The sequence below is a fragment of the Heterodontus francisci genome, chromosome 47, assembly GCF_036365525.1.
Source record: "Heterodontus francisci isolate sHetFra1 chromosome 47, sHetFra1.hap1, whole genome shotgun sequence".
NCBI lineage: Eukaryota > Metazoa > Chordata > Chondrichthyes > Heterodontiformes > Heterodontidae > Heterodontus > Heterodontus francisci.
This window is the reverse complement of record NC_090417.1, coordinates 2825634-2851060: the sequence shown is the minus strand read 5'-3', so window position 1 is coordinate 2851060 and position 25427 is coordinate 2825634. Positions and strand designations below refer to the sequence as shown.

Here is a 25427-nt window from a genome sequence, read left to right as displayed (position 1 = left end):
CTGCATTACAATAGTGACCACACTTCAAAAGAACTGAGGTGCTTTGGGATGGCTGATGGCCGTGACAGGTGCTATATAAATGCAAGTCTTTCTTTCTTTTCTCCCATCCTTTCTGGCGACAGCACAGTCCTCCAATTCAGCCTGTTAACCATGTCTGCCCGATTTGTGGGGCTGACATTAACCGGACAAACACTAATGTTTTATCCTGGTGGGCTGCAATGGGAGCAGGCTGTCCAAAACTGGACAGCATCACAACCAAGGCTGAGCCTATCCTGGTTCACACTGGGCGGCGAAACTAACTAAAGGAAACAGCCAGGTGTCCCTTGCATTGAAACTGGCTTTGCATCGATCAGAAGTGCCTCTATGTACAACCTGTCCACTGTTCCCTCTTGTAGCAATCTCTGGCTGGGAGTTTGGAATTAGAAGAGGCACATGGCAGTTCTTACACTGAACACATTTCATTATCACCAAGCTATGTCTGCAGCACAGCTGCTTCAGTGAGTCTAGCTTCAGGCTGTATTACTGCTAAGAAATGGCCGGGTTCGTGGGCCAAGGTTAGCTCGGTTGAGTTTAGCCGGCGTGGGTTAGTTGAGTTAACTCGGGTTAATTTCGTCGGGCCGGATAAATTCAAGTTTACCAGAGTTAATTTGTTAACTTTAGTTGGCGAGGGTCAGTTACGTTAACCCGGGTTAAACTAACCCGGATTAGTTTCGTCAAGCAGGATTAGCTAACCCGGGCCATGTGATGGGATTTCTCAGAGCAGGAACCCGGAAGTTGAGAGTTTGGAGAAAGCTGCAAACATTTCCGGACAAGCGGGGCAATGCGGCCGAGGGGGGCGGCACGGTAGCTCTCAGCGACCCCCCCACCCCCCACTGTGAGGAGCCGAATCCCGCCACTGCAACGCTGCCAGAGGGAGGCACAGGAAGATCCCAGCCCTGACCCGCAGTGAGTCTCCGGTAAGCGACTCATCCATTTCCCCGGCCTCCGTCTCCACGTCGTTACCAATCGCTCTAAGCCCCAACTTCGCTGCAAAACTTCGCCCCCACTTTATTTTCTAGGTGAAACGGTTCGAAGACCTTGATTTCATATTCAGCATATCCAGGGGAGTGGAGTGGAACAGGAAGTTATGATGAACAGTGCCTCAGTGTGCCGGTGTGTCTATCTGTCTACCAGGAGATCTGTCTCTCAATGTGCCAGTGTATCTGTCTACCAGGAGATCTGTCTCTCAATGTGCCAGTGTATCTGTCTACCAGGAGATTTGTCTCTCAATGTGCCAGTGTATCTATCTACCAGGAGATCTGTCTCTCAATGTGCCAGTGTATCTGTCTACCAGGAGATTTGTCTCTCAATGTGCCAGTGTATCTGTCTACCAGGAGATCTGTCTCTCAATGTGCCAGTGTATCTGTCTACCAGGAGATCTGTCTCTCAATGTGCCAGTGTATCTATCTACCAGGAGATCTGTCTCTCAATGTGCCAGTGTATCTGTCTACCAGGAGATCTGTCTCTCAATGTGCCAGTGTATCTATCTACCAGGAGATCTGTCTCACAATGTGCCAGTGTATCTGTCTACCAGGAGATCTGTCTCTCAATGTGCCAGTGTATCTGTCTACCAGGAGATCTGTCTCTCAATGTGCCAGTGTATCTATCTACCAGGAGATCTGTCTCTCAATGTGCCAGTGTATCTGTCTACCAGGAGATCTGTCTCTCAATGTGCCAGTGTATCTGTCTACCAGGAGATTTGTCTCTCAATGTGCCAGTGTATCTATCTACCAGGAGATCTGTCTCTCAATGTGCCAGTGTATCTGTCTACCAGGAGATCTGTCTCTCAATGTGCCAGTGTATCTGTCTACCAGGAGATCTGTCTCTCAATGTGCCAGTGTATCTATCTACCAGGAGATCTGTCTCTCAATGTGCCAGTGTATCTGTCTACCAGGAGATTTGTCTCTCAATGTGCCAGTGTATCTATCTACCAGGAGATCTGTCTCTCAATGTGCCAGTGTATCTGTCTACCAGGAGATTTGTCTCTCAATGTGCCAGTGTATCTATCTACCAGGAGATCTGTCTCTCAATGTGCCGGTGTGTCTATCTGTCTACCAGGAGATCTGTCTCTCAATGTGCCAGTGTATCTATCTACCAGGAGTTCTGTCTCTCAATGTGCCAGTGTATCTGTCTACCAGGAGATCTGTCTCTCAATGTGCCAGTGTATCTGTCTACCAGGAGATCTGTCTCTCAATGTGCCAGTGTATCTATCTACCAGGAGATCTGTCTCTCAATGTGCCAGTGTATCTGTCTACCAGGAGATCTGTCTCTCAATGTGCCAGTGTATCTGTCTACCAGGAGATTTGTCTCTCAATGTGCCAGTGTATCTGTCTACCAGGAGATCTGTGTCTCAATGTGCCAGTGTATCTATCTACCAGGAGATCTGTCTCTCAATGTGCCAGTGTATCTGTCTACCAGGAGATCTGTCTCTCAATGTGCCAGTGTATCTATCTACCAGGAGTTCTGTCTCTCAATGTGCCAGTGTATCTGTCTACCAGGAGATCTGTCTCTCAATGTGCCAGTGTATCTATCTACCAGGAGATCTGTCTCTCAATGTGCCAGTGTATCTGTCTACCAGGAGATTTGTCTCTCAATGTGCCAGTGTATCTATCTACCAGGAGATCTGTCTCTCAATGTGCCGGTGTGTCTATCTGTCTACCAGGAGATCTGTCTCTCAATGTGCCAGTGTATCTATCTACCAGGAGTTCTGTCTCTCAATGTGCCAGTGTATCTGTCTACCAGGAGATCTGTCTCTCAATGTGCCAGTGTATCTATCTACCAGGAGATTTGTCTCTCAATGTGCCAGTGTATCTATCTACCAGGAGATCTGTGTCTCAATGTGCCAGTGTATCTATCTACCAGGAGATCTGTCTCTCAATGTGCCAGTGTATCTGTCTACCAGGAGATCTGTCTCTCAATGTGCCAGTGTATCTATCTACCAGGAGATCTGTCTCTCAATGTGCCAGTGTATCTGTCTACCAGGAGATCTGTGTCTCAATGTGCCAGTGTATCTATCTACCAGGAGATCTGTCTCTCAATGTGCCAGTGTATCTGTCTACCAGGAGATCTGTGTCTCAATGTGCCAGTGTATCTGTCTACCAGGAGATCTGTCTCTCAATGTGCCAGTGTATCTGTCTACCAGGAGATCTGTCTCTCAATGTGCCAGTGTATCTATCTACCAGGAGATCTGTCTCTCAATGTGCCAGTGTATAGGGCGGCACAGTGGCGCAGTGGTTAGCACCGCAGCCTCACAGCTCCAGGGACCTGGGTTCGATTCCGGGTACTGCCTGTGTGGAGTTTGCAAGTTCTCCCTGTGTCTGCGTGGGTTTTCTCCGGGTGCTCCGGTTTCCTCCCACAAGCCAAAAGACTTGCAGGTTGATAGGTAAATTGGCCATTATAAATTGTCACTAGTATAGGTAGGTGGTAGGGAAATATAGGGACAGGTGGGGATGTTTGGTAGGAATATGGGATTAGTGTAGGATTAGTATAAATGGGTGGTTGATGTTCGGCACAGACTCGGTGGGCCGAAGGGCCTGTTTCAGTGCTGTATCTCTAATCTAATCTAATCTAATCTATCTACCAGGAGATCTGTCTCTCAATGTGCCAGTGTATCTGTCTACCAGGAGATCTGTCTCTCAATGTGCCAGTGTATCTGTCTACCAGGAGATCTGTGTCTCAATGTGCCAGTGTATCTGTCTACCAGGAGATCTGTGTCTCAATGTGCCAGTGTATCTGTCTACCAGGAGATCTGTCTCTCAATGTGCCAGTGTATCTATCTACCAGGAGATCTGTCTCTCAATGTGCCAGTGTATCTGTCTACCAGGAGATCTGTCTCTCAATGTGCCAGTGTATCTATCCACCAGGAGATCTGTGTCTCAATGTGCCAGTGTATCTATCTACCAGGAGATCTGTCTCTCAATGTGCCAGTGTATCTGTCTACCAGGAGATCTGTCTCTCAATGTGCCAGTGTATCTATCTACCAGGAGATCTGTCTCTCAATGTGCCAGTGTATCTATCCACCAGGAGATCTGTGTCTCAATGTGCCAGTGTATCTATCTACCAGGAGATCTGTGTCTCAATGTGCCAGTGTATCTGTCTACCAGGAGATCTGTCTCTCAATGTGCCAGTGTATCTGTCTACCAGGAGATCTGTCTCTCAATGTGCCAGTGTATCTATCTACCAGGAGATCTGTGTCTCAATGTGCCAGTGTATCTATCTACCAGGAGATCTGTCTCTCAATGTGCCAGTGTATCTATCTACCAGGAGATCTGTGTCTCAATGTGCCAGTGTATCTGTCTACCAGGAGATCTGTCTCTCAATGTGCCAGTGTATCTGTCTACCAGGAGATCTGTCTCTCAATGTGCCAGTGTATCTGTCTACCAGGAGATTTGTCTCTCAATGTGCCAGTGTATCTATCTACCAGGAGATCTGTCTCTCAATGTGCCAGTGTATCTATCTACCAGGAGATCTGTCTCTCAATGTGCCAGTGTATCTGTCTACCAGGAGATCTGTCTCTCAATGTGCCAGTGTATCTGTCTACCAGGAGATCTGTCTCTCAATTTGCCAGTGTATCTGTCTACCAGGAGATCTGTGTCTCAATGTGCCAGTGTATCTGTCTACCAGGAGATCTGTCTCTCAATGTGCCAGTGTATCTATCTACCAGGAGATCTGTCTCTCAATGTGCCAGTGTATCTATCTACCAGGAGATCTGTCTCTCAATGTGCCAGTGTATCTATCCACCAGGAGATCTGTGTCTCAATGTGCCAGTGTATCTGTCTACCAGGAGATCTGTGTCTCAATGTGCCAGTGTATCTGTCTACCAGGAGATCTGTCTCTCAATGTGCCAGTGTATCTATCTACCAGGAGATTTGTCTCTCAATGTGCCAGTGTATCTATCCACCAGGAGATCTGTGTCTCAATGTGCCAGTGTATCTGTCTACCAGGAGATCTGTCTCTCAATGTGCCAGTGTATCTATCTACCAGGAGATCTGTCTCTCAATGTGCCAGTGTATCTGTCTACCAGGAGATCTGTCTCTCAATGTGCCAGTGTATCTATCTACCAGGAGATCTGTGTCACAATGTGCCAGTGTATCTGTCTACCAGGAGATCTGTCTGTCAATGTGCCAGTGTATCTATCTACCAGGAGATCTGTCTCTCAATGTGCCAGTGTATCTGTCTACCAGGAGATCTGTCTCTCAATGTGCCAGTGTATTTATCTACCAGGAGATCTGTGTCTCAATGTGCCAGTGTATCTGTCTACCAGGAGATCTGTCTCTCAATGTGCCAGTGTATCTATCTACCAGGAGATCTGTGTCTCAATGTGCCAGTGTATCTGTCTACCAGGAGATCTGTCTCTCAATGTGCCAGTGTATCTATCTACCAGGAGATCTGTGTCTCAATGTGCCAGTGTATCTGTCTACCAGGAGATCTGTCTCTCAATGTGCCAGTGTATCTGTCTACAAGGAGATCTGTCTCTCAATGTGCCAGTGTATCTATCTACCAGGAGATCTGTGTCTCAATGTGCCAGTGTATCTATCTACCAGGAGATCTGTGTCTCAATGTGCCAGTGTATCTGTCTACCAGGAGATTTGTCTCTCAATGTGCCAGTGTGTCTGTCTGTCTACCAGGAGATCTGTCTCTCAATGTGCCAGTGTATCTGTCTACCAGGAGATCTGTCTCTGAGTGTGCCAGTGTATCTGTCTACCAGGAGATCTGTCTCTCCATCTGCCAGCGTGTCCCTGCCTCTCTGTGCGCCAGCGTGTCCCTGCCTCTCTGTGCGCCAGCGTGTCCCTGCCTCTCTGTGCGCCAGCGTGTCCCTGCCTCTCTGTGCGCCAGCGTGTCCCTGCCTCTCTGTGCGCCAGCGTGTCCCTGCCTCTCTGTGCGCCAGCGTGTCCCTGCCCCTCTCTGTGCCAGTGTCCCTGCCTCTCTGTGCGCCAGCGTGTCCCTGCCTCTCTCTGTGCCAGTGTCCCTGCCTCTCTCTGTGCCAGTGTCCCTGCCTCTCTGTGCACCAGCGTGTCCCTACCTCTCTCTGCGCCAGCGTGTCCCTGCCTTTCTGTGCGCCAGCGTGTCCCTGCCCCTCTCTGTGCCAGTGTGTCAGTCTCTGTGCGCCAGCGTGCCCCTGCCTCTCTGTGCGCCAGCGTGCCCCTGCCTCTCTCTGCGCCAGCGTGTCCCTGCCTCTCTGTGTGCCAGTGTGTCAATCTATAGGCAGAGCTGTGAGATTCCATAACCAATGGATCAAGTTAAAGCTCTGCATTCCTGCCACATCCAGTTGTGAATGGTGGTAGTGGATAATTAAACAACCAACTGGAGGAAGAGGCTCCATAATCAACCCTATCCTCAATGACGGCGGAGCCCAATATGTCACTGCAAAAACAAAGCTGAAACATTTGCAACCTTCTTGAGCCAGAGGTGCCAAGTGAATGATACACTTTGGCCTCCTCCTGAGGTCCCAGCATCACAGATGCCAGTTTTCAGCCAATTTGATTGATATCAAGGAATGGCTGAACGCACTGGGTACAGAAAAGACTATGGGCCCTGACAACATCCTGGCTATAGTACTGAAAACCTGTGCTCCAGAACTAGCCACGCCCTAGCCAAGCTGTTAGAATACAGCCACAACACTGGCGTCTACCCGACAATGTGGAAAATTGCCCAGGTAAGTCCTGTCCACAAAAAGCAGGACAAATCCAATCCAGCCCCATCAGTCTACTCTCAATCATCAGTGAAGTAATGGAAGGTGTCGTTGACAGTGCTGTCAACTAGCATTTACTCATCAATAACCTGCTCACCAGTGCCAAGACCACACGGCTCCAGATCTTATTACAGCCTTGGTCCCAACATGGACAAAATTCCAGAGATGAGGTGAGAGTGATTGACAGCAGGGCATCATTTGATTGAGTGTGGCATCAAGGAGCCCTAACAAAATTGAAATCAATCGAAATCCGGGGGAAAACTCTCCACTGGTTGGAGTCATATCTAGCACAAAGGAAAATGGTTGTGTTTGTTGGAGGCCAATCTCCTCAACCCCAGGACATCACTGCAGGAGTTCCTCAGGGCTGTGTCCTAGGTCCAACCATCTTCAGCTGCTTCATCAATGGCCTTGTTCTCTCATAAGATTCGAAATGGGGATAGTTCATTGATGATTGCACATTATTCGGTTCCATTCTCAACTCAACAGATGCTGAAGCAGTCCGTGTCTGCATGCAGCAAAACCTGGAGAGCAACATTCAGGCTTGGGCTGATAAGTGACAAGCACACAAGTGCCAGGCAATGACCAGCTGCAACGATAGAATCTAACCATTTCCTCTTGATATTCAATGGCATTACCATTGCTGAATCCCCCATTATCAACATCCTCGGGGTTACCATTGACCAGAAACTGTACTGGGACCAGCCATATAAATACTGTGGCTACAAGAGCAGGTCAGAGGCTGGGTATTCTGTAGTGAGTAACCTACCTCCTAACTGCCCAAAACTTTCCACATTTGTGGATGTACTTACACCACAAGCACTGCAGCGGTTCAAGAAGGCGTCTCACCACCACCTTCTCGAGGGGAATTAGCGATGGGCAATAAATGCTGACCTTGTCAGCGATGCCCACATTCCATGGACAAATTTTTAAAAAGTCTGCTCGTCTGTTCCCATGTCTCAATGTTCATAACCTTGGTATTATATTTGACTCTGTGATCGGCTGCTGACCACATATCCGCTCCGTCACCTAAAACCACTGACTTCCATCTCTTACATTACCTGACTCTGCCCCTGACTCAGCTCATCTGCTGCTGAAACCCTCACTCATGCCTTTGATACCTCTAGACTTGACTATTCTAACGCATTCCTTGTTGGCCTCCCACATTCTACCCTTCATAAACTTCAGCTCATCCAAAACTCTGCTGCCCGTATCCTAATTTTCACCAAGTCCCATTCGCCTGTCACCCCTGTGCTCGCTGATTTAAATTGGCTCCCGGTTAAGCAACGTTCCGATTTTCGATTGAATTCTGATCCTTGTTTTCAAACCCTTTCATGGCCTGGCTCTGTAATCTCCTCCAGCCCTGCGAGCCGATTCTAATCACTTCACCATTGGCGGCCATGCTTTCAGCTGCTTGGGTTTAGGGAGGGAATTCTAGAGCTTAGGGCCCCTCTTTACTTTTTTAAGACGCTCCTTAGAATCTACCTCTTTGACCAAGCTTTTGATTGTCTGTCCTAATATCTCCTTACGTGGCTCGGTGTCAGATTTTGATTGGTAACACTGTAGTGAAGCGTCTTAGGACGTTTCACTACGTTAAAGGCACGATATGAATGCAAGTTGTTGTTGGTGTCACAGACGGCCATTGTGTACCCAGCAGCTGCTGGAATGTGAAACCTATGTATAAAATATTAGTGACACTCAACAGGCCGGGAAGCGTCTGTACAGACTGCAGGTGTATGTTGAGATCTGTGAAGTGGCACAGCGCAGAGTCACGCTCGCACCCATTGACTGGGGGTGTTGCTGGACTTTGATAACTAGCTGCTCTCTTTCTCTGCTGGGATGATTTAGTCAGTATGGTTTTGGAGTGAAGTCAGGTTTTGACAGTTGGCAATCATGACACATTGGGGTTTCCTGTGGACCTGTACCTACTGGAAGAAAGGAGTAATGTTGGGATGCAGGCTGTTCTGGTGCCCTGGGTGTTCTCCACTTGGTGCCTCAGTGCCCGAGCTGTGTGGTGATGCAAATGGTTTCATAGCAACAACTGGAGTCCTGCATCCAGTTCTAGTCACCACACTTTGGAAAGGACGTGAGGGTCCTTGAGAGGGTGCAGAGGAGATTTGCCAGGATGGTTCCATGGATGGAGGAGTTTAGTTACAAGGGAGAAACTGGGGTTGTTCTCCTTGGAGCAAAGGAGATTGAGGTACAAGATTTTGACAGGTTTAGATAAGGTAGACAAAGAAAAACTGTTCCCATTAACTGATGGTTCAAGGACTAGGGGACACAGATTTAAGATTTTGGGCAAGAGATAGAGGGGAGATGTGAGTAAGAACTTTTTACACAGCGAGTGGTAATAACCTGGAATTCACTGCCTACAGGGTGGTGGAAGCGAAGACAACAAATGATCTCAAAAGGAAATTGGATGGACACTTGAGGGAAATAAACTTGCAGGGCTATGGGGATGGAGCAGGATAATGGGGCTGACTGGATTGCTGTATAGAGAGCCGGCCTGGACTCAATGGGCCTCCTTCAGTGCCCTTATGACTCTTAAGTGGCACTGCTGGTGGAACTGCTGCCCATCGACACCCTACCAGGCTTTGCAGTCAACCTGGCCTATGGTGAGAACTCAACTCTGAGGTGCCACTACAAAACCACAACAGTTTAGTTCTGGAACTTTGGCTTCTTTGCATTTCAAATTAATTCACCATGCGAAACATTTTCAGATATTCCCATGTGGTACGACACAATGTAAAAGTATCTTTTTTTACCTGATTATTTAGACAACCCAAATATTGAGGGCGCAACCTTAAAATTCGAGCCAGGCCATTCAGGGGTGATGTCAGGAAGCATTTCTTCACACAAAGGGGAGTGGAAATGGGGAAGTCTCTCCCCTAAAAAGCTGTTGAGGCTGGGGGTCACCTGAAAATTTCCAGACTGAGATTGATAGATTTTTGTTGGGCAGAACCAAGGCGAATAGATGGTGGTAAGATACAGGACAACTGTGATTTAATTGAATGGTGGAACAGGCTCGAGGGGCTGAATGGCCTCTTCCTGTTCCCCTGTTTCCATTGAAGAGCACTGTGTTTGCTTCTGTTGGCTATCCTGGTTCCATTTTGATTCCAGATTCCCATTGTTCCAGAGGGTCTCCATGACACCCATCCCATTTAGTCAGGCTGGTAGTGGAGCAGTGAGCCTGGCTGTGGAAGGAAGCTCTTGGTGCAAGTGTTGGTGGGTTTGCGCTGTTGTCACTCACTAACTTCTCTCTCTGTCTTGCTTGTGGTAACTGTGTGTTTGTGCCCTTGCCTCCCCCTGTGAACTAATCCAAGATGCTGGCCAGGAGCTCTGCAGTTGTATGTGCGTGTGCGCATGCGTGCCAGTAGCACTCCTGCCTCTAGGTTAGAGGGTCGTAGCTTCAAAACCCACTCCCAAGACTTGAGAACAAAATCTAGGCCACTCCACTGTGGTAATGAGGGATTGCTGCACCTTGAGAGGGGCAGTACTGCAGGAGCGCAAGACTGTCAGAGGACAGCACTGAGGGAGTGCTGCACTGTTACAGGGGGTAGCATTCCAGCAGTGCTGCACCATTGGCGGGTCAGTCCAGAGGGAGTGCTACACCATTGGCGGGTCAGTCCAGAGGGAGTGCTGCACCATTGGCGGGTCAGTCCAGAGGGAGTGCTGCACCATTGGCGGGTCAGTCCAGAGGGAGTGCTGCATTGCAGAAGGGTCAGTCCAGAGGGAGTGCTGCACCATTGGAGGGTCAGTCCAGAGGGAGTGCTGCATTGCAGAAGGGTCAGTCCAGAGGGAGTGCTGCACCATTGGAGGGTCAGTCCAGAGGGAGTGCTGCATTGCAGAAGGGTCAGTCCAGAGGGAGTGCTGCACCATTGGCGGGTCAGTCCAGAGGGAGTGCTGCACCATTGGCGGGTCAGTCCAGAGGGAGTGCTGCATTGCAGGAGGGTCAGTCCAGAGGGAGTGCTGCACCATTGGCGGGTCAGTCCAGAGGGAGTGCTGCACCATTGGCGGGTCAGTCCAGAGGGAGTGCTGCATTGCAGGAGGGTCAGTCCAGAGGGAGTGCTGCACCATTGGCGGGTCAGTCCAGAGGGAGTGCTGCACCATTGGCGGGTCAGTCCAGAGGGAGTGCTGCACCATTGGCGGGTCAGTCCAGAGGGAGTGCTGCATTGCAGAAGGGTCAGTCCAGAGGGAGTGCTGCACCATTGGCGGGTCAGTCCAGAGGGAGTGCTGCATTGCAGGAGGGTCAGTCCAGAGGGAGTGCTGCACCATTGGCGGGTCAGTCCAGAGGGAGTGCTGCATTGCAGGAGGGTCAGTCCAGAGGGAGTGCTGCACCATTGGCGGGTCAGTCCAGAGGGAATGCTGCATTGCAGGAGGGTCAGTCCAGAGGGAGTGCTGCACCATTGGCGGGTAAGTCCAGAGGGAGTGCTGCATTGCAGGAGGGTCAGTCCAGAGGGAGTGCTGCACTGCAGGATGGTCAGTACTAAAGGAGCGTTGCACTCCTGGAGGGTTCAGTGCTGAGGGAATGCTGCCCTGCCGGAGGGGTCAGTGCTGAGGGAGCGCCGCGCTGCCGGAGGGGCAGTGCTGAGGGAGCGCCGCGCTGCCGGAGGGTTCAGTGCTGAGGGAGCGCCGTGCTGCCGGAGGGTTCAGTGCTGAGGGAGCGCCGTGCTCCCGGAGGGTTCAGTGCTGAGGGAGCGCCGTGCTGCCGGAGGGTCAGTGCTGAGGGAGCGCCGCGCTGCCGGAGGGTCAGTGCTGAGGGAGCGCCGTGCTGCCGGAGGGTTCAGTGCTGAGGGAGCGCCGTGCTGCCGGAGGGTCAGTGCTGAGGGTGCGCCGCGCTGCCGGAGGGTCAGTGCTGAGGGAGTGCCGTGCTGCCGGAGGGTTCAGTGCTGAGGGAGCGCCGTGCTGCCGGAGGGTCAGTGCTGAGGGAGCGCCGTGCTGCCGGAGGGTTCAGTGCTGAGGGAGCGCCGTGCTGCCGGAGGGTTCAGTGCTGAGGGAGCGCCGTGCTGCCGGAGGGTCAGTGCTGAGGGAGCGCCGTGCTGCCGGAGGGTCAGTGCTGAGGGAGCGCCGTGCTGCTGGAGGGTTCAGTGCTGAGGGAGCGCCGTGCTGCCGGAGGGTCAGTGCTGAGGGAGCGCCGTGCTGCCGGAGGGTTCAGTGCTGAGGGAGCGCCGCGCTGCCGGAGGGTTCAGTGCTGAGGGAGTGCCACGCTGCCGGAGGGTCAGTGCTGAGGGAGCGCCGTGCTGCCGGAGGGTCAGTGCTGAGGGAGCGCCGTGCTGCTGGAGGGTCAGTGCTGAGGGAGCGCCGCGCTGCCGGAAGGGCAGTGCTGAGGGAGTGCTGCGCTGCCGGAGGGTCAGTGCTGAGGGAGCGCCGCGCTGCCGGAGGGTCAGTGCTGAGGGAATGCTGCCCTGCCGGAGGGGTCAGTGCTGAGGGAGCGCCGCGCTGCCGGAGGGGCAGTGCTGAGGGAGCGCCACGCTGGCGGAGGGTCAGTGCTGAGGGAGCGCCGTGCTGCCGGAGGGTTCAGTGCTGAGGGAGCGCCGTGCTGCCGGAGGGTCAGTGCTGAGGGAGCGCCGCGCTGCCGGAGGGTCAGTGCTGAGGGAGCGCCGCTCTGCCGGAGGGGCAGTGCTGAGGGAGTGCTGCCCTGCCGGAGGGTCAGTGCTGAGGGAGCGCCGCGCTGCTGGAGGGGCAGTGCTGAGGGAGCGCCACGCTGCCGGAGGGGCAGTGCTGAGGGAGTGCTGCCCTGCCGGAGGGGTCAGTGCTGAGGGAGCGCCACGCTGCCGGAGGGGCAGTACTTGCGCACGTTGTCCTCTCAGTTTCTCCTTATGCTCTCCTTTTTATTGGAAATATTATTTTCTTATTTTACTCTTCTCTTTCATTTGCCTCTTGGGACACTGTTTCATTTGTTAATTTCTGCTCTCTTTTTCTTCGTTGCTCCACTGATATTGTGGAAAATTTCCTTCATTATCCTCATGAAAGGAATGTGTCTCCCCCAGTTTTCTGCTCTTCCCTGTCTCCTGAAGGATCTCAAGTGATTCTACTGCTCCTTGACCTCCTGTTCGGTCGAGGAATGAATCACACCAGGACAGGAGGAGGTGTGAATGTAATGGTATTCTTCACGTTTAATGTGATGTTATCAACAATTTCTGCTGTGCCCTGTTTTCTCACTCTTGCTCTGTCTGTGCAGCTCTCATTCTGTCTATCTGGTTCTGACTGTCTCGTATAGATATAGTACAGGTTACTGACACTCAGCCCTTACCCCACCCACCTCTTAAACCAGGAAACAGGGCATTGGTTGTTGGCTGAGGTGATTGTCCAGTGGGTCTTTGGGCAGGAAATGGTGACTTTAGCCTGTTTGTGCCTCCTGTCATTACCCTCCACATACTGCTGCCAAGCCAAGCTCCACTGTGATGAACAGAGCACAATGTGAACGGAGTTGAGATTTTGATGAGAGTGGGAATCACTGGTAAGTAGTGGGTGAGGAGGTCAAACTGAAATTTAGAAATTAACTTAGAATTTTAAAAACTCTAAAAGAAACTGCAAGTTGATCAACAGTTAGTTAACAGTCATAAAAGAGAATTAGAGAATACTACAGCGAAGAAGTTTGCACCAGCTCTTTCAAAGAACAATCCATTTAGTCCCACGCCCCCACTTTTTCCTCATAACCCTGCAATTTTTTTCTCCTTCAGATATTTATCCAGTTGCCTTTTGAAAGCTCCTATTGAATCGTGATCCACTGCCCTATCAGGCAATGCATTCCAAATCTTAAACATTTGTTGCCTAAAGGTAAAGGTTTTTCTTCATGTTGCTTCTGATACTTTTGCCAATCCCTTAAATCTGTGCCCTCTGGTTATAAACTCTTCAGCCAATGGAAACAGCTTTCAAGATTTTAAATCAAATCTCCTCTTAGCCTTCTCTGTTCCAAGGCGTCTATCCATGTAACTGTAACCCCTCATCTTGGAACGATTCTTGCAAATCTCTTCTGTTCCCTCTCCAAAGCCTTCTCGTCCTATTGCCTCTGCTTGTTCTTCCTACCATATGTCTGCCTATTCCACCAGCCTGTCTATGTCCTCTTAAAGTCTATTACTGTCTTCCTCACTGTTTACTACACTTTCAAGTTTTGTGCCATCTGCAAATTTCGAGATTGTGCCTTGAAGCTCCCAAGTCATTAATGTATGTCAAAAAGAGACCCAAGTTATTGCCTGAATAAGGGATAATTCCTGTGAACTGGAAGCTGACCGAGGCGATGTAGCTCGGGTGTGACTGAGAAGGTGTATAAGTGTAAACACTGCGTGTTATAACACAGAGCGAACAAATGCATTGCAAAGAGAATGGGAAGTTGAGAATTTGGTGAGAATGGGAATTTGGTGCAGAGGGGAAAGGCAATGCTGCTTTTTGCCTCGAATATTTGTTGTGATTTGTGTAAGCTTGAGGCTCCAGTGTGTAGTGCTTAGTGAAAGTTAGTATGTAGAAAAAGGGAAAATAAAATTTCCAACAAATTTAAAAAGTAGATATAAATAATCTGGGCTAAGATGTGGCAGAGTAGGTTTGTGTGTCTGGACTGCAGTATGTGGGAGTCTGTGGAAAGCAAGATGGTCATAAGTGGGGCAGCGCAGTGGTTAGCACCGCAGCCTCACAGCTCCAGCGACCCGGGTTCGGTTCTGGGTACTGCCTGTGCGGAGTTTGCAAGTTCTCCCTGTGACCACGTGGGTTTCTGCTGGGTGCTCCGGTTTCCTCCCACAGCCATAGACTTGCAGGTTGATAGGTAAATTGCCCCTAGTGTAGGGAGGTGGTAGGAGAATGGTGGGGATGTGGTAGGGAATATGGGATTAATGTAGGATTAGTATAAATGGGTGGTTGTTGCTCGGCACAGACTCGGTGGGCCGAAGCTGTTTCCGTGCTGTGTCTCTCTATGACTTGAAGTCAATGTCTCCGTCTCGAATCCCTCAGGCTCAGGGTCATTGAGCTGGAGTGTGAGTTGGAGACACCCTGGCACACAAGGGAGTGGGAGGAATGTTAATGTACTTGTTTCTTGTGAGGTTACAGACTGTCAGAAGGACAGCCAGAATGCGGACTGTGAAATCTTGGAGCAGGGGACTGTCCAAAGTGGGGAGGAGGAGGGGATGCCTAATGTGGTAGTCGTAGGGGATTCAATAATTAGGGAGATAGTTTACATCCTTTGTAAGCAGGATCGAGAGACCTACATGACTTGTTGCCTGCCTAGTTCCAGTGTGAGGGACATCTCAAACCGGCCTGAAAGGATGTTGGGCAGGGAGGGGCAGGATCCAGTCATTGCGATCTTGAGCCCAACCACATGGGAAAGAACATATACCAGGAAGCAGGAGTTAAATTAAAGAACAGGACCTCAAGGGTTATAATCTCTGGATTATTATCTGAGCCATGTACAAATTGGTGTCAGGATAAGCAGATTAGGGAGGTGAACATGTGGGTGAAGGAGTGGTGTGGGAAAGAGGGGTTCCATTTCATGGGACACTGGCATCAGTACTGGGACAGGAAAGAACTGTAATGTAAGAGCATGCTCCATTTGAACCGGGCTGGGACCAGGGTCTTAGTGGAAAGGATGAATAGGGCGGTCACAAGGACTTTACACTAGTAAATGAAGCAGGAGGCAGGATTCAGGTGGAAAAGGTAGTATAGATAATCGAAAACAATCGAAAGGGAAGAGAGTAGAGTGACAGTCAGAAAGTGTGCATTAAGCACCCCAGGAAAATTAAAAGATTTAAAATGATTAAACCAGGAATGAGAAATGTGTGAGTAAGAGATTACAGCAGAAGGACAGGTTAGGGTGTGTCGCCCAGATAAGTGTTCATTATATAGACTCACGTAATCTAGGAACAAACTGAATGAATTGCAGGTGCAAATTCAATTTGGAGAGTATGTCATGGTCGCCATTACTGAGACATGGCTGCAAGACGGTTATGACTGGGAACTGGATCAGGAATAATTACTTTGCGTCAGTATTTACAGGAGAGGAAGAGGTCAGCATGCCGGACATCCCAAGGAAACTAATACTGAATTAGAGACAGGGACTCAGCAAAATTAATGTAAGCAAAATAACAGTAATGGAGAAAATAATGGCACGGAAGAGCGACAAGTCCCCAGGGCCAGACGGTTTCCATCCCAGGATTTTAAAGGGGAGTAGCTGAGAATATTGCAGTTGCTCCAGATATAATCTGCCAAAGTTCTCTGGATTCAGGAAATAGATTGGAAATTTACACATGTCCCTCTGCTATTTAAGAAAGGCGAGAGAGAGAGGAAAACCAGGTACTTAGAGACCAGTCAGCTTAATATCTGTTGTCAGGAAGTTCTTTTGGGCCTCCTTATCTCGAGAGACAATGGATACGCGCCTGGAGGTGGTCAGTGGTTTGTGAAGCAGCGCCTGGAGTGGCTATAAAGGCCAATTCTGGAGTGACAGGCTCTTCCACAGGTGCTGCAGAGAAATTTGTTTGTTGGGGCTGTTGCACAGTTGGCTCTCCCCTTGCGCCTCTGTCTTTTTTCCTGCCAACTACTAAGTCTCTTCGACTCGCCACAATTTAGCCCTGTCTTTATGGCTGCCCGCCAGCTCTGGCGAATGCTGGCAACTGACTCCCACGACTTGTGATCAATGTCACACGATTTCATGTCGCGTTTGCAGACGTCTTTATAACGGAGACATGGACGGCCGGTGGGTCTGATACCAGTGGCGAGCTCGCTGTACAATGTGTCTTTGGGGATCCTGCCATCTTCCATGCGGCTCACATGGCCAAGCCATCTCAAGCGCCGCTGACTCAGTAGTGTGTATAAGCTGGGGGTGTTGGCCGCTTCAAGGACTTCTGTGTTGGAGATATAGTCCTGCCACCTGATGCCAAGTATTCTCCGAAGGCAGCGAAGATGGAATGAATTGAGACGTCGCTCTTGGCTGGCATACGTTGTCCAGGCCTCGCTGCCGTAGAGCAAGGTACTGAGGACACAGGCCTGATACACTCGGACTTTTGTGTTCCGTGTCAGTGCGCCATTTTCCCACACTCTCTTGGCCAGTCTGGACATAGCAGTGGAAGCCTTACCCATGCGCTTGTTGATTTCTGCATCTAGAGACAGGTTACTGGTGATAGTTGAGCCTAGGTAGGTGAACTCTTGAACCACTTCCAGAGCGTGGTCGCCAATATTGATGGATGGAGCATTTCTGACATCCTGCCCCATGATGTTCGTTTTCTTGAGGCTGATGGTTAGGCCAAATTCATTGCAGGCAGACGCAAACCTGTCGATGAGACTCTGCAGGCATTCTTCAGTGTGAGATGTTAAAGCAGCATCGTCAGCAAAGAGGAGTTCTCTGATGAGGACTTTCCGTACTTTGGACTTCGCTCTTAGACGGGCAAGGTTGAACAACCTGCCCCCTGATCTTGTGTGGAGGAAAATTCCTTCTTCAGAGGATTTGAACGCATGTGAAAGCAGCAGGGAGAAGAAAATCCCAAAAAGTGTGGGTGCGAGAACACAGCCCTGTTTCACACCACTCAGGATAGGAAAGGGCTCTGATGAGGAGCCACCATGTTGAATTGTGCCTTTCATATTGTCATGGAATGAGGTGATGATACTTAGTAGCTTTGGTGGACATCCGATCTTTTCTAATAGTCTGAAGAGACCACGTCTGCTGACGAGGTCAAAGGCTTTGGTGAGATCAATGAAAGCAATGTAGAGGGGCATCTGTTGTTCACGGCATTTCTCCTGTATCTGACGAAGGGAGAACAGCATGTCAATAGTCGATCTCTCTGCACGAAAGCCACACTGTGCCTCAGGGTAGACGCGCTCGGCCAGCTTCTGGAGCCTGTTCAGAGCGACTCGCCTATTACTAGCCTATAATTAAAGATAGAACGACTGAGCAGCATTTTCATCTGATCAGAGGGAGCTGGCATGGATTTGCTAAGGAGTACTGAAAATAATCAGAATATCTAATGGAATGTTGGCCTTTATATAAAGAGGACTAGAATACAAGAGGATAGAAGTCATACTTCAGCTTTACAAAGTCCTGGTTAGACCATACCTGGAATACTGTGAGCAGTTCTGGGCACCACACCTTAGGAAGGATATATTGGCCTTGGAGGGAGTGCAGTGTAGATTTACCAGAATGATACCTGGATTCCAAGGGTTAAATTATGAGGAGAGATTACACAAATTTGGGTTGTATTCTCTGGAATTTCAAAGGTTGAGGGGTAAGTTGTTCAAAGTTTTGAAGATATTAAGGGGAACAGATGGGGTAGGTGGAGTAAAACTATTTCTACTGGTTGGGGAGTCTGGACTAAGGGGCATTAGTCTAAAAATTAGCCAGGCCTTTCAGGAGTGAAATTAGGAAACACTTCTACATTCTTCTGGAAATGACAATTGATGCAAGTTCAATTGTTGATTTTAAATTTGAGATTGATAAATCTTTGTTAGCCAAAGGTGTTAAGGGATATTGTGCAAGTGGAGTTAGGTCATAGATCAGTCATGATCTCATTGAATGGCAGAACAGGCTCAAGGGGATAAATGGCCTACTTCTATTCCTATTCTCCCAACACAAGCTCCATGCCCCACTCCCAACTCAATCTCTGCTCTGCTGCTGAACATGAGGGCACTGAGCTAAACCTTGGACCTGTTTTTTTCTGCACAGAGATCTGTTCATTGCTGCTTTGGCTCACGCTGCTGCTTCTTGATCTTTTCATTATGGATCCAGGAATACGGTTAATCGGGAAGTGGAGATTAGGAGACTCCAAGTTTGGCTTTAAAAGCTGGTACATTGTAGGAGGGTGGGAGGTGTCTCCAGGCTTAAACCCCAGGCTTTCCTGTCTGTGAATCCATCTCTACAGCTTTGAACAGCCTGTCACAAATGCACATTTTTCTGCAACTTTTACATGAAAATTTAACTGAGGCAAAGATTAGGGATAAACATCCCTTCTGTGTGCTGCTGAATCTCCTAACTCTGCTTGGGCTTCTGTAATGGCCGTGTTGGTCTAGCAGGGTCCCTCCTCACCAAGGGTGACTGCACTGTCTGTCAACCTAACTAAACACAATGGGATTCATGGAGAGGCTCCAGATCAGCAGAGGAGCTCGATCTTCATACAAAACCAGGGGTACAGAGAAGTGTCTTTCGGTAACTCTTAATCTTTCTTTGTCAAACTGCAGAAGTACACGTCATCCTGTGTGGCAGGACGTGCTGCATTAATGGGTTAGTGATTCCATTGACGAGTGGTGAATAATGAACCTTTTAACGTTCTATCATTTCCCTGCTTATTCATCTATTGTATCTGATCCATCAGTGGTGAGAGTGACTCATCCTTAAACTCGGATACTACAGAATTTAGCTCCCAATGTTTTATCAGTGAAATGTGGGTAGAATGTTATCCAACAAGAGCTTGCGGATCAGCTGAAACTCAAGGGCTGCAAACTCGGGGGGGCGGTGGGGGGGGGATTGAGCAAGCTTAAGGTTTGCATTTGTGTAACACACAATAAAGTGTTTAAACTCGGAAATTGCTCAAACGTCACTTCTAAGTGTGAGAAAGGACAGCAGCTTATGACAGTTTTAGCAATGTCTTCTTCCGAGAGACTAACACTTCTATAAAAATAGAAGCTATTGTGTAGCAAACGACAGACCAGTTTTCTTCTTGCATCTCCTCTCTCAAGCTCTTGTCAGTGCCACAATTCTTAGTATAGTCACCACCAGATATGTTGCTGCAGAAACTACAAGCCCATAGAGCACAGGGGAATCAATTAAAACTTTGCTTGAGTGGCATTTTTTGCTGCAATGAACGTGAGTGTGGCAGCCCAGAGCTTTGCGTTCCCACCTGACCCCAGCCCTGCTGTTGAGAAGTGAGCTCTTGATGTGTGCCCGATGGAGAGGGGGAGCTGGCTCATTCAGATCACACACCCCACATTATATTATCTAGGCATTTCAAGGACCATATGTGAAAGGTTTCACTTTCAGTAAGGAATTCAAGAGAAATGTCTTTACCCAGAGAGTGTTTTAAATGTGGAACTCGCTACCACGTGGAGTAGTTGAGGCAAAATGCATAGATGTATTCAAGGGGAAGCTAGATAAACAGGCGAGGGAAAAAGGAATAGAAGGATTGCTGAAAGGGTGATATGAAGAGGGGTGGGAGGAGGCTTGTGTGGGACCAGCCAAGACTAGTTGGGCCGAATGGCCTGTTTTCTGCTGCAAATACTATTTAATTTTGAAGTTTTTCGGTGCCCTCATCTTGATCTCTGCCAACTTATCCACGTAAGTAAAAGCAAAATACTGCGGATTCTGGAAACACTCAGCAGGTCTGGCAGAATCTGTGGAGAGAGAAACAGTTAATGTTTCAGGTCTGTGACCTTTCATCAGAACTGGCAAAGGTTAGAAATGTAATAGGCTTTGAGCAAACGAGAAGGAAGACTGGGGGAAGAAGAATAAAAGGGAAGATGTGTGATGGGGCAGAGGGCAGGAGAGATTAAATGGGAGAGATCACAGAACTAAAGCAAAGGGAGTGGTAACAGCTGGAGTAAAAGTCTTTGGACTAACGCTTTGTCTGTTACTTCAAGTATTAAAGTATTAGCACTCCCTTTGCCTTTGTTCCATGATATTTCTCATTTAATCTCTCCTGCCCTCTGCCCCATCACACATCTTCCTTTTTGTTCTTCTTCCCCCCCCGCCCCCCGCTCCCCCACTCGTCCTTTTCACTTGCTCAAAGCCGAATACATTTCTGACCTTTGCTAGTTCTGATGAAAGGTCGCAGACCTGAAACAGTAACTCTGTTTTTCTCTCCACAGATGCTGCCAGACCTGCTGAGTATTTCCAGCACTTTGTGTTTTTATTTATGTAAGTAGTTGTTGTAGATTAGTCGGGGATGAACACTCAATTGAACAGTGTCAGTCTGGACGGAGACAGTGAGAGGTGGTTCTGGAGAGAGCCAGGATTGACAGCTCTGCTGAGATGGGGGTGTTCACACAGGTCAAAGTGGAATGTGCTTGTTGGTTCTAATGGGCTTGTCTGTCTCAGAAGTGACCTTGTGTTCTAATTCTGTAAGTGGGTGGTGTGCGTTGCAGGATGTCCTGTGGCGTGGTGCTTTGCTGATATGAAGCACAGGGTGGATTTTCCACCTGCAGCCATGCCAGATTTCCCATGTGGTGTTCCTGCTGGGTAAGGCTCCCCGCTGGAAATCTCCCCCTCGCATTAACCCTGCTCCTTGAGTTTAATGCACAGGTTGCTTTTGGTTACAGAACTAAGCCAAGACTGGCACTGTCAAACAGCGGAAATCTCCCCAATGCAGAAGGACCTGGCGTATACTCTTTGACTGCAGGTGTCCAGCTTGCTGCTGTAAGAGGGACAGCCGGTTCAGCTGCCAAGGATATTTCCTGAGAGCCTGTGGATTGAGTTTATTTGATTTTTAGTCCGAAGCTGTCGAAGCCTGATAAGACAAGGTGACATCCTCACAAGCAACCCTTTCCGTTCCCACCTCTCCATGTCTGCTCTTTCAAATGGACGTAAAACATCTCATGCCACTGTTTTGAAGAGGAGCGGGGGAAGGTTTCCCCGGTGTCGACATTTTATTGCTGAAACAGATTATCTGGTCGTTTACACTTCAGTATCTGTGAGATCTTGCCATGCGTGAATTGGCTGCCGTGTTTTCTACAGTACAACAGAGCCTTAAAAAAAAAAGCACCTTGTTTACTGCAAAGTGCTGAGGTTGTGAAAGGTGCTACATAAATGAGAGTCTTCGTTTTCAGTTTTTTGATTCGTTCATGGGATGTGGGCATCGCTGGCGAGGCCAGCATTTATTGCCCTTCCCTAATTGCCTTCGAGAAGGTGGTTTCTTGAACCACTGGAGTCCTTGGGGTGTTTTGTTATTTTCTCTGTAGCTTCACTACCACAGGAAGAGGAGGTGCTGTGGAAAGAAGTGCTGTCTCTTAATCATTGGCAGAATGTTCTGATGGTTCAGGATGTCCCTGAAGGGCTTCCTCATTGTATTTCTATGATGCTCCGCTCCATTTGTCATCAGTCTGTTACCGTTGTAAAAGTACCTGCTGATAGTGACTGTGCTGTGAACCCGGACGGAACAAGCTGGGATAGCTCTTGGTTCTCTCCCCGGCTTGTGTTGATTGAGCTGATTTCCTCCAGCATAGAATCACAGATAAGGAGGCCATTCGGCCTGTCGCGCCAGTGTCGGCTCTCTGAGGAGCTATCGATTTCTATTTTCTATTCAATCTGATTCCACCATCCTTTCAGGTTGTGTTTTCCAGATCTTAACAATACTGTGTGACAAAATTTTTCATTTTCCCTCTGATTCTTCTGCCAATTATTTTAAATCTATGACCTCTGGTGACTGACCCATTTGCCAGAGGAAACAGTTTCTCCCTAATTGCACTATCAAAGCCCCTTATAATTTTGAATACCTGTATGAGATCTCCCCTTAACCTTCTCTGTTCTGAGGAGAACAATCCCAGCTTCTGTAATCTCTCCAAATAACTGAACCCCCTCATCCCTGGTGTCCTCCTCGTAAATCCCCTCGATACCCTCTCCAAGGCCTTGACATCCTTCCTAAAGTGTGGTTTCCAGAATTGTACACAATACTCCAACTGCAGCCGAACCAGTGATTTGTAAAGGCTTAGCATGTCATACCTGCTTTTGTGTTCAATTCCCTGATTTACAACACCCAGTATTCCAGTGTGCTTTCTTAACCACCTTATCAACTTCCCCTGCCACCTTCAAAGATCTGTGAATATGCACCTCGGGACCCCCTGTTCTTGCACCCCCTCAAATTAGTACCATTTAGAGAATACTTCCAAAGTGCATCACTTCACACTTATCTGCATTAAACTGCATCTGCCACTTATCCGCCCCATGTCACCAGTCTGTCTATGTTCTGAAGTCTGCTACTATCCTGCTCACTATTTACTACATTGTCAAGTTTTGATCTGAATACTTTTTCATGCCAAAGGGATCAAGGGATATGGGGAAAAAGCGGGAACAGGGTACTGAATTCGACGATCAGCCATGATCTTTTGTGAATGGCACAGCAGGGCCGAATGGCCTATCCTCCTATTTTCTATGTTTCTATGAATGCAAACTTCTCAATTGTACTCCCCATACCCAAGGCCAGGTCATTTATATGTAACAAGAAAAGCAATGGTCCTAAGTAACCATCTCCTGAGTAACCCTGCTGCATATTTCTGTCCATTCAGAAAAACATCCAATCACCACTTTTCTCTGTCTCCTAACCGTAGCCATTTACATACCCAGGTACTAGTGCCCCTTAACACCATCTGCTTCTATTTTCCGAATAAGTCTGCTATGTGATACTTTATCAGATGTCTTTTGAAAGTCTATAGATACGACATCTACTGGACTACCTTTAATTAACCCTCTTTGTTAGTTCTTCAAAGAACCCAATCATGTTATTCAGACAGTTTGACTTTAATAAAGCTGTGCTGGTTGTCCATGCTTCTCCAAGCAAGTATTAATATTGTTCTTGGTGGTGGTCATCACTTTTTTCACCATGGGCGTCAGACTGAACTGGCATGAAGACACCAGGTTTATCCGTGTCTCCTTTTTTGAACAGGGGTGTAGCATTTGCAATTCTCCTTTAGCACTGCTCCCATATCCAAGGAGGATTGAAAGATTGTGGGCGGAGCTTCTGCTATCTCCACCCGAGCTTCCCTCAGCAACTTGGGATGCATCCCATCTGAACAAGGTGATTTGTTAACTTTGAGTGAGCCCAATCTATGTAACACCTCCCTTCTATCTATTTTTATCCGATATCCCAATTCTCCCCTCTTCTACTGTGACATTCACTTTATCATGGTTTGTGAAGAAGGATACGAAGTTCTCATTAAGTACCTCAGATTTTTGATATTTTTGTTCCTAATCAGCCTCTTCATTCCTTTAACTATGTTTTTACTAAATATATGTTTATGAAAGACTTTTTGGGTTACCTATTACGTTCCCTGCTAATCTTTTCTCATACTCTCTCTCTTTGCCCTTATCTTCTTTATCTCCCAGCACTCTCTGTATTCTGCCTGGTTTTTGATTATATTCTGTAGCTGACATTGACATAAATCTCCTTGTTGTTTTATTTTAACCTCTCTTCAATGGTGGAGCAATTAAAATCGGGAATGCTCAAGAGGCCACAATTGGAGGAATGTAGACATTTCGGACGGCTGTAGGGCTGGAGGAAGTTAGAGATAGGGAAGGGTGAGGCCATTGAGGGATTTTAAAATTGAGGCATTGCTTAACTGGGAGCCAATGTAGGTCAGCGAGCAACAGGCGTCATCAGGACTCGTTTAAATTCATAGCAACATTTAAAAGAAATGATGGAAGGATTGCATTTATATAGCACTTTCCACAACCTCACAAAGTGCTTTTCAGCTTATGAAGTACTCTTGGAATGGAGTCACTTTTGTAATTGTAGGATACATGTCCAGCTGAGAGGGCAGATAGACTTCTCCTCCCTGGGAAAGGTTGAACAAAATCAGGCAGGCCTCCTCTTTGCCTCTCTGCCGGAAGCTGTGTTGCACGATCTTGGGTCATGTTCAATGTAATAGCTTCATTGCATGGTAAGGCAGCAAGCGGTGCTAAATAAGACCTGTCCTAAAACCAACAGCTGCAACAGCCTGGAATTGGTGAAAGTGTGCATGTGTACGGATAACTTTTGTTTGTGAAATAGGGCTTGTCTCTTTGCTTCGCTTCATTCTAGCAAAATCCTGTCAAACCGGCACATACAGTTCGTGCGTGTGACTGTCCGGGACAAATGTCCCGAGGTTCTGAAAACATTGCTTTGCATCCTCGTGTGATTGCTGAACGGCACCAATCTCAGAACTCATGCCCATCCCAAATTGCCCTGCATCTCAGTCACTTGTGTTCTCAATTGAAGCAGGTCAAGGTGAGAACAGCAAGCCTGTACACGGAGGTAAAGTGTCCACCCAGTCCACCTAGAATAGAAGATCTGTGAAGCCACACATACACCTTAAATGTTCTGTGGGGGGGTTGGGGTGTCAAGCATAGCACAGGTGGATGGGTTGTAAGCAAGAGGAAGTCTGCTCACTTCACATTCTGGCCTCTACCTTTGCCCCACCCTCCCATTGAGGACACTCTTGCCTCTCTCTCGATTATATCGCTTACTGGGGTCACTGATGCTCTGAATCTTCCTGTTGTTCCTTTTGAAGCTTCAGTTAAGTTCCAGCATTCTCATTATAGTCACTTTGAGGCTTCCCATTCCATCTCCTCCTGCGACCTCTTAATCATAGGATCCCAGAATTGTAGAATGATACAGGTCATCGACCTGAAATGTTAACTCTGTTTCACACATGTGTTGTCAGACCTGCTGAGTATTTCCAGCATTTTCTGTTTTCATAATGCGAGACTGCATTTTGTTTTAGAAAGGTCAGAATCATTGGATCTGCAATTGTTGTTTTAACATCTGGAGCACAATGAGTGCTAGACTCTGCTATGAAGGAAGCAATCAAAAAGCATTTAACTTGGCACCAACTCAAAATCATACTGGGGTTTATGCAAAAGCTTGTCATGGCAACTTTAATAAAAGTTCTCAGGCTGTGGATGTCGCCAGCAAGGTTGACATTGATTGTCCATCCCTAACTGTACTTAAGAAGGTGGCAGTGAGCCGCTTCTTGAACCGCTGCAGTCTGTGTGGTGAAGGTAGCACCCACAGTGCAGTTAGGGAGGGAGTTCCAGGATTGTGAC

At 48.3% G+C, this 25427-nt stretch overlaps 1 protein-coding gene across 2 annotated transcripts in view; it reads left to right on the top strand.

Annotated features, from left to right (window-relative positions):
• The first annotated feature begins 746 nt into the window (after positions 1-746).
• The window catches only part of ikbkb (inhibitor of nuclear factor kappa B kinase subunit beta), an 80129-nt gene continuing 55448 nt past the window's right edge, over positions 747-25427 (top strand). Inside the window, exons 1-2 of one of the 2 annotated variants that reach the window (XM_068023075.1) lie at positions 747-956; positions 13411-13507. The gene's annotated coding sequence lies outside the window, so the exon portion shown is untranslated. The remainder of the gene's footprint in view (positions 957-13410; positions 13508-25427) is intronic. The other variant, XM_068023074.1, reaches the window with a different exon arrangement.